This window comes from Trichosurus vulpecula, chromosome 8 (assembly GCF_011100635.1).
Source record: "Trichosurus vulpecula isolate mTriVul1 chromosome 8, mTriVul1.pri, whole genome shotgun sequence".
In the NCBI taxonomy this organism is placed as follows: Eukaryota; Metazoa; Chordata; class Mammalia; order Diprotodontia; family Phalangeridae; genus Trichosurus; species Trichosurus vulpecula.
This window is the reverse complement of record NC_050580.1, coordinates 19,110,794-19,120,866: the sequence shown is the minus strand read 5'-3', so window position 1 is coordinate 19,120,866 and position 10,073 is coordinate 19,110,794. Positions and strand designations below refer to the sequence as shown.

The following is a 10,073-nucleotide window of genomic DNA, read 5'->3' as shown; positions in this document are numbered from 1 at the left end:
AGCTAGGAGGTGTCTAGGGTTTGATTTGAACTCAGCTCTTTCTGACTCCAGGCCTGGTCACCTATTCATTCACTGTGTTACCTAGCTCCCCTTGGAAATAACTAGTTTACTTCAATCCAGTGCAATGCAATTCCATCCAACTAATATTCATTAAGCAACTGCTAAGCTATGGGCATTGTACTAAGTGACAGGGACATAAAAACGAATCCTATCCTCAGGAAGCTTATTTTCTGTTGGGAGAGGAGGGATGGCCACATGAATGAGATACTGAGCATCAGATACTCAACATCAACAAAATAATTCCTTTCTGGGTATGGGGGGGGATTTAGCAATCTGTGATCATCTAGGATATAACAAGTGTTGGGATTTGAAGATAGTGAGTCTTCAAGGAAGAGTTAAGTAAAGGGTGCATTTCAGCCATGGGAACAGGAAAGAGGAAAAGATATGTAAAGGCATTGGAGGTCAAACTTCAGGACCAGGAACAGCAAGCAGGCTCTTTGACTGCAGTGTAGCTCACATGAAGAAGAGTAATGCCCAATAAACTTGCGAAGGATTATTGACACTAGATTCCAAAGGACTTTATATATCAAATAAATGTGTGTGTGTTAGAGATCAAAAGAGAGATAAAGAGACATGAGTGTAGACAAAGATAAAGAGAAAGATAGAAACAGTGATAAAGCAGAGATGGACAGAGAAAGAGATGGAGAGACAGAGACAGAAAAAGAGGTAAAGAGTTAGGCATACTGATATATTTGAACTCATTTGTTATTTTTATAACACTTCAATTTATTTGAATGAAAAACTTATTAATATCAGGGAAGATGCACAATACACATTTACACATGAATATATATATATATGTGTGTGTGTGTGTGTGTGTGTGTGTACATATATGCATCTATTTGTATAATAATGATAACACTAATGTAGTGTTCAGATAGAGCTTTCAGACTTGCAAAATAATTTACCAATATTTTCTTTTTTAATTCTCACAACAACGCTGCATGGGAGATATTTTATTATCTAATTTTACAGATGAGGAAACCGAGGAAGACAAAGGTTTTAACATACAGATTCACAGAGCTAGCAAGTGTCTGAGGAAAGATTTGAATTCAGGTCTTGGGGTGCAGAGCCAAGATGGTAGCTTGAAAGCCGGGACTTGTGTGACTTCCCCCCCTTCACCCCCACCAGGTCCCTCCAAAAACCTATAAAAATGGATCTAAACAAATTCTAAGACTGCAGAACCCACAAAATAGCAGAGGGAAGCAGGGCTATAGCCCAGAACAGCCTGGATGGTCGTGGGGCAAGGTCTATAGCAAAGAACTGGGAGCAGAGTGGAGCAGAACCCAGTGTGAGCCGGGCCTGGACCAAACAGACTGGAGTCTGGTGGAATAGGCCCCAATGCCCCAAATCAATGAGCTGTGGCCATTACCAGACTCCTCAACCCATAAGCACTAAAGACAATAGAGAATGTTAGTGGCAAAAGCTTCTGGGACAGAGTGAAAGGAGTTTGCAGTTTGGACACCACCAGGGAGGCAGCAGAGGTGATGCAGCTCTGAGCCTGCTTACAGAGCAAGAGCTGCAGTTGCTTCCAGGCCCAGGCCCACATGGTGGGAGTAATTAAGTGGCAGATCTTAGTGGGACTGCAGAGCTTGCTTAAGATCTGAGTCAGGTCCAGGTTGGCAGTTCTTGGGGAGGAGAAGTGCTGGTGTGGCAGAGTTAGCTGTATAGAAATAGCTTTGAAAACAACAGCACATCCCCTCAAGCTTGGGACAAAGTACTCTCTACCCTACAAGCATTCATACACCGACCAAAAACTCACGGGTCAAGTAGTTGGCTGGGAACATGGCCAGGCAGTGAAAACAGACTCAGATTCAGACTTAGACTTTGGAATCTTCTTTGGTGACAAAGAAGACCAAAACATACAGCCAGAAATAAACACAGTCAAAGAGCCTATGTCAAAACACTCCAAGAAAAACATGAACTGGTCTCAGGCCAAGGAAGAGCTCAAAAAGGATTTGGAAAAGCAAGTTAGAGAAGTAGAGGAAAAAAATGGGAAGAGAAATGAGAGTGATGCAAGAAAACCATGAAAAGTAAGTCAATGATTTGCTAAAGGAGACCAAAAAAATACTGAAGAAAATAATGTCTTAAAAACAGACTAACTCAAATGGCAAAGGAGCTCCAAAAAGCCAATGGGGAGAAGTTTGCCTTGAAAGGCAAAATTAGCCAGATGGAAAAGCAGGTCCAAAAGACCACTGAAGAAAATAACACCTCAAAAATTAGATTGGAGCAAGTGGAAGCAAGTGACTTTATGAGAAATCAAGATATTATAAAACAGAACCAAAGGAATGAAAAAATGGAAGACAATGTGAAATATCTCCTTGGAAAAACCACTGACCTGGAAAATAGATCCAGGAGGAATAATTTAAAAATTATTGGAGTACCTGAAAGCCACGATCAAAAAAAAAGAGCTTAGATATCATCTTTCAAGAAATTATCAAGGAGAACTGCCCTGATATTCTAGAGCCAGAGGGTAAAATAGAAATTGAAAGAATCGACAGATCACCTCCTCAAAACGATCCCAAAAAGAAAACTCCTAGGAATATTGTTGCCAAATGGCAGGGCTCCTAGATCAAGGAGAAAATACTGCAATCAGTCAGAAAGAAACAATTTGAGTATTGTGGAAACAAAATCAGAATAATACAAGATCTCACAGCATCTACATTAAGGAACCAAAGGGTTTGGATTATGATATTCCTGAGGTCAATGGAGCTAGGATTAATACCAAAAATTACCTATCCAGCAAAACTGAGTATCATGCTCCAAGGCAAAATATGAATTTTAAACAAAATAGAGGGCATTCAAGCTTTTTCAGTGAAAAGACCGGAGCTGAAGAGAAAATTTGGCTTACGGGGATGGAGCCAAGATGGCGGCTGGAAAGCAGTGAGCTCCCTGCTGAGTGCCTCCAAAAACGTATAAAAAATGGCTCTGAACCAATTCTAGAACAATAGAACCCACAAAACAGCAGAGGGAAACAGGGCTCCAGACCAGGACAGCCTGGATGGTGTCTGGGTGAGTTCTATCCCACATGGAGCTGGGAGCTGGGAGCGGAGAAGAGCAGAGCCCAGCATGAGCTGCTCAGACCAACCAGACCAGGAGCCAGATGGAGCGGGCCCTAGCGCCCTGAATCGGTGAGCTGCGGCAGTTACCAGACTTCTCACCCCACAAACACCAAAGACAGCAGAGAAGGTTAGTGGGAAACGCTGTGGGAGTGGAAGGAGTTCATGGTTTGGCAACTGCCCCTGGGGCAGCAGAGGTGGGGCACCTACAGCTACTGTTGCTTTCAGCCCCAGGCCCACCTGGTGGGAGGAATTAAGTGGGGGATCAGAGCAGGAGTGCACAGCCTGCTGAAGATCTAAGCCCAGACTGGGTTGGGCATTCTGGGGGAAGGAGGAGTGCTGGTGTGGCAGAGCTGGCGCATCACCCCTAAACATGGAACGTAGAAATCTTTATTCTACAAGCAGTCATACCCTGCTGAAAAAAAACAAGGATCAAGTTAGTTGGTTGGGAATATGGCCAGGGAGCAAAAACACACCTAGATTCACTCTCAGACTTTGGATTCTTTTTTTGGTGACAAAGAAGACCAAAACATACAGCCTAAAGAAGTCGACAAAGTGCAAGAGCGTACACCAAAAGCCTCCAAGAAAAAACATGAACTGGTCCCAGGCCATGGAAGAGCTCAAAACAGATTTGGAAAAGCAAGTTAGAGAAGTAGAGGAAAAATTGGGAAGAGAAATGAGAAGGACGCGAGAAAACCATGAAAAACAAGTCAATGACTTGCTAAAGGAGACCCAAAAAAAAATACTGAAAAATACACAGAAGAAAACAACACCTTAAAAAATAGACTAAATCAAATGGCAAAAGAGCTCCAAAAAGCCAATGAGGAGAAGGATGCCTTGAAAGGCAGAATTAGCCAAATGGGAAAGAGGTCCAACGAACCACTGAAGAAAATACTACCTTAAAAATTAGATTGGAGGAAGTGGAAGCTAGTGATTTTATGAGAAATCAAGATATTATAAAACAGAACCAAAGGAATGAAAACATGGAAGACAATGTCAAATATCTCCTTGGAAAAACCACTGACCTGGAAAATAGATCCAGGAGAGATAATTTAAAAATTACTGGACTACCTGAAAGGCATGATCAAAAAAAGAGCATAGACATTAACTTTCAAGAAATTATCAAGGAGAACTGGCCTGATATTCTAGAGCCACAGGGCAAAATAGAAATTGAAAGAATCCACCGATGGCCTCTTCAAATAGATCTCAGAAAGAAATCTCCTAGGAATATTGTCACCCAATTCCAGAGCTCCCAGATCAAGGAGAAAATACTGCAAGCAGCCAGAAAGAAACAATTTGAGTATTGTGGAAACCCAATCAGAATAACCAAAGATCTGGCAGCTTCTACATTAAGAGAACGAAGGGCTTGGAATACGACATTCTGGAGGTCAGTGGAGCTAGGATTAAAACCTAGAATCACCTACCCAACAAAAGTGAGTATCATGCTCCAAGGCAAAATATGGATTTTCAATAAAATAGAGGACTTTCAAGCTTTCTCAGTGAAAAGACCAGAGCTGAATAGAAAATTTGACTTTCAAACACAAGAATCAAGAGAAGCATGAAAATGTAAACAAGAAAGAGAAATCATAAGGGACTTACTAAAGTTGAACTGTTTTGTTTACATTCCTACATGGAAAGATGATGTGTATGATTCATGAGACCTCAATATCATAGTAGCTGAAAGGAATATGCATATATATATATATATATATATATATATATATATATATATGTTTATGTATATATATATATATATATGTGAATGTGCATGTATGTATATATGTATGTGTGTGTGTGTGTGTATATATATATATATATATATATATATATATATATATATATATATATATATGAAGAGAGAGAGAGAGAGCGGACACAGGGTGAGTTGAAGATGAAAGAAAGATATCTAAAAGAAATAAAATCAAATTAAGGGATGAGAGAGGAGTATATTGAGAGAGGGAGATAGGGAGAGATAGAATGGGGTAGATTATCACGCATAAAGGTGGCAAGAGGAAGCAGTTCTGTGGGAGGAGGGGAGAGGGCAGGTGAGGGGGGAATGATTGAATCTTACTCTCATCAAATTTGGCCTGAAGGGGAATACCATACATACTCAGTCAGGTATGTTACCCCACAGGAAAGAAGAAGGAAGAAGATAATAAAAAGGGGGGATGATGGAGAGGAGGGCAGATGGGGTGGATGTAATCAAAAACAAACACTTTGGAAAGGGCACAGGGTCAAGGGAGAAAATTCAATAAAGGGGAATGGGTTGGGAAAGAGCAAAATATAGTTAGTCTTTCACAACATGAGCATTGTGGATGGGTTATACTTAATGATACACACGTGTCCTATTCTGAATTTCTTGACTTCTTACGGAGGGTGGGTGGTAAAGGAAGAGGAGAGAGAATTTGGAACTCAAAGTTTTAAAAACGGATGTTCAAAAACAAAAAAAATGAATGCAACTAGAAAATAAGATACACAGGCAATGGGGCATAGAAATTTATCTTGCCCTGCAAGAAAGGAAGGGAAAAGGGGATCGGAGGGGAGTGGGGTGACAGAAGGGAGGGCTGAATGGGGAACAGGGCAACCAGAATATATGCCATCTTAGAATGGGAGGAGGGTAGAAATGGGGAGAAAATTTGAAATTCAAACTCTTGTGAAAATCAATGCCGAAAACTAAATATGTTAAATAAATAAATTTTAAAAAATTAAAAAAAAATTTGGCTTTCAAACACAAGAATCAAGAGAGGCATGGAAAAGTAAACAAGAAATTACTGAAGTGGAACTGTTGTGTTTACATTCCTACATGGAGAGACCTCAGTGTTAGCGTTGCTGAAGGGAATATACATACATACATACATATATGTATATATATATATATATATATATACACATATGTATATATATATATATATATATATATATATATATATATATATATATATATATATATACACACACACAGAGCGAGAGAGAGAGAGAGAGCACAGGGTGAGTTGAATATGAAGGGATGATATCTAAGAAAAATTAAACCAAATTAAGAGATGAGAGATGAATATATTGAGAGAGGGAGAATAGGAGAGAGAGAAAGGGGTAAATTATCTTGCATAAAAGTGGCAAGAAAAAGCATTTCTGTAGGAAGGGAATAGGGAGCAGGTGAGGGGGAATGAATGAATCTTGCCATCATCAGATTTGACCTGAGGAGGAAATACCATACACACTCAATTGGGTATCTTACCCCACTGGAAAGAAGGAGGAAGGAGATAAAAATGGGGAGACGATAGAAGAGAGGGCAGATAGGGGTGGAGGTAATCAAAAACAAACACTTTCAAAAAGGGACAGGGTCAAGGTAGAAAATTGAATAAAGAGGGACAGGATAGGAAGGAGCAAAATATAGTTAGTCTTTCACAACATGAGTATTGTGGAAGGGTTTCACATAATGATTTGCATGTGGTCTATGTTGAATTGCTTGCCTTCTTAGGGAGGATGGGTGGGGAGGGAAGAGGGGAGACAATTTGGAACTAAAATTTTTAAAAACAGATGTTGAAAGAAAAGTTTTTTCATGCAGTTCGGAAATAAGATATACAGGCAATGGGGCATAGAAATTTATCTTGCCCTACAAGATAGTAAGGGAAAAGGGGATGGGAGGGGAGTGGAGTGACAGAATGGAGGGCTGCCTGGGGAATGGGGCAACAAGGATATATGCCATCTTGGAGTGATGGGGAGGGTAGAAATGGGGAGAAAATTTGTAATCCAAACTCTTGTGAAAATCAATGCTGAAAACTAAAAATATTAAATAAATTACACACAATAAGAAAGAGAAAAAAAAATTCAGGTTTCACTCATCTGAAATCCTGCCCTATATTTGTCAGGACATATAGCTCTATTTATCTAAATCTCTTCATGCACCAAGAATTCGCATATCTGTGATTTCTTTGTTTTTATTTCATGATGATAGCTCTTTCTTCTTCCTTGAAAATTATTACCTGTTTATCAGAATTTTTTTGAGAATTTTAGTCAACTATGAATTCACCCTAAAGCTAAATTTGTGAAGAATCCAGACTTAGACTTGCTGATCCTTCAAAAATAGACATGAATTCAATTCTGTGTTTTACCTTTTTTGTATTTATTTACTATTTAATTTTTCCCCAGTTGCATTTAAAAACAATTTTTGACATATATTTTTAAAAATTTGCCTTCCAAATTTTCTCTTTCCCCACCCATTGAGAAGGTCAGCAATTCCATATATGTTATATTTTGTATACTCATGCAAAAAATAACCATAATTGTCTTGTTGTGAAAGAAAACAGACAAAAAAATCCTTAAGAAAAATAAAATAAAGAAAACAAAACAAAAGTTGCATAATCTGTATTTAGATACCCTGTGGTCATAGTTCCAAATTGCCCTATAGAATTGTTTAATCAATTCACAGCTCTGACAATAATACATTAATGTCTCACTTTTCCCTCATCCTCTCCAACATTTGTTATTTACCTTTTTTGTCCTATTATCTAATCTAATAGGTATGGGGTAGTACCTCACAATTGTTTTAACTTGCAATTCTCTAATCAATAGTGAGTTAGAATATTTTTATGTGACTACAGGTAGCTTTAATTACTTCATTTGAAAACTAATTATGGGGCTTTCACTCATTGGAAGAATGTTGGTGTGGAGACTCTGGGTAGCTGTTCTTAAGAACCTCCCTCCCCCAGGCTTTGGAAAAACCCAGATGTTGGTGCTTGTCTGGTAACTATGTACTGTTATGGATAGACTGGTTTGTGTTATTTGCTCTGTTTACATAATGTATATTTGAAATTTTTGTTTGTATTCTCTCTGAAGTTCAGGGTTCTGGCTTTTCCCCCTGCACTAATTGAATGATATATGTATGTTTGATTAAAGTGAGATTGTTAACCCCTTAAGGTTGCTTTACTTAGAAAAGCAAATCAAAGAATCTGTGTTGGCAGCCCTTCTGTGTGCTGTTGTTGTCGGTCTTACACAGCTACAGTAGTGGTAAGCCACATTGTTGTTACATATGCTATTCCCTCCTTAAGTCAATTCTGATGAAAGGTTCACTTATTTCCTATCACCTCCCCACTCTTCCCCTCCACTGTAAAAGTTTTTTTTTTTTTTTTTTCACGCAACATGGAGTCAATTCTTTCCTGAGCCATGTTAATAACTATTCTACTCCATAGGGTTCTTAGAAGTTGTTCTTGGCTTCCATAGCCTTCAAGGACCCACATTTAATGTCATGCTATAACGAAGGATTAAAGTAAAATCTTTTGTGAAGAGACTAAGACACAGGGGGAAAATAAACAACAAATATGAATTGGAAGGACATGAAAGTTTATGAAAAATGATCTATCCTGTAGTAGTTGTCCTCAAAGGAAGTAATGGAATTTCTATAATAATTCTAGACAGGGAATTAAATTTTTAAGAACTCCAGATAAAAATGGAAAATCTTAACTGCATATGACATTTGGAGTGTAATTGTGTGTAAACTAAATGCATTTTAGAAATTATAGATCAGAAATACAAAGCTCTCCAGAATTCATTCATTGAAATGCACAGCCAGATTTCCATGTAAAAGTAAACTGCTCAAGTTCAAGATCAAGGAGGCATAATAGCTCATAAAACGAAGAACTACTTTTAATGCAGAGGCTGCTGAACATTTTTTGATTAAGCACATATAATGAAAACAACAACAATATCAACTTTAAAAAGCCCTGATGTATTTATAAATGATTTTTATATACATCAGCATGGTCCTAATTTCAGTTTATTTCAATATTTCTTTTCAACGTCTGCAATCAATGAAAAAATATAACTCAAAATGAATCCTAGACCCAAGTAGAAACAAAGTACAAAAGGAAATTACTATACTTATTAAATAAGGAAACCTATTTTTCAATTCCATCCAGTAATTATGTATTTTCTTATTCAGTTGTTGAATTTCTTTGTATGAGTAACCTTTTGTTTATTAGTAATTTGTTTCAGAAATATTTTAAATAATATTTTATTTTTCTCCAATTACTTCTTAAAAAATTTTAAACATTTTTTAAAGTTATGAGTTTCAAAACCTATCTCTCCCTCCATCCCCTCTCCCCTTCCTGAAACAGTAATCAATCTGATAATAGGTTTTCCATGAACATTCATGCAAATCATTTCCACTGTATTCCTTTTGTACAAGAAAAGAAAGAGAGAAAGAAAGAATTAATGAATGAAAGAAAGAAAGAGAGAGAAAGAAAGAATAAAGGAGAAAGGAAGATAAAGGAAAGAAGGAAGGAAGGAAAGAAGGAAGGAAGGAAGGAAGGAAGGAAGGAAGGAAGGAAGGAAGGAAGGAAGGAAGGAAGGGAGGGAGAGAGGGAGGGAGGGAAGGAGGGAGGGAGGGAAGAACAAACTAAGAAAGAAAGAGAAAGAAGGAAAGAGAAGAATAGCATGCTTCAGATTGTAGTCAGGCAGTACCAATTCTGTCTCTGGAGGTGGATAGCATGTTTCAGCTTTTGGAATTGTATTGTTTCATTGTATTGCTGAGAATAATCAAGTCATTGACAATTCTTCATCATAAATTATTGCTGCTACTGTGTAAAACATTTTTAATTTCCATATTCGTGCTGCTACAGAGTCATTCTATCAAATTAATGTGCAGATGTTGATTTGATTTCCAAATCAGAGATTTCATTTATCTAGAGATATCTGATGGATAACTTCTACCAATTCAGAGAACATTGATAAAGTTTGATAGTATTAGAGAGATGGCTGCAGCACAAAGTTAAATAACTTGTTCAGGGATACCAGGTAACTATGCAGCTGAGGAAGGAGTTGAAACTGGGTTTTCCTGATTCAAGAGTGAAATATCTCCCCACTTTGCTAGGCTAACTTTCATTTTAATATCTTTTTTCTTAATATTTAATTTATTTATTTTCAGTTTTCAGTATTTATTTCCATATGTTTTAAATT

General features: G+C 37.7%; 1 pseudogene; it reads left to right on the top strand.

Moving 5' to 3' along the window:
- The first annotated feature begins 633 nt into the window (after positions 1 to 633).
- Positions 634 to 10,073, top strand: part of LOC118829434 — a 73,747-nt pseudogene continuing 64,307 nt past the window's right edge.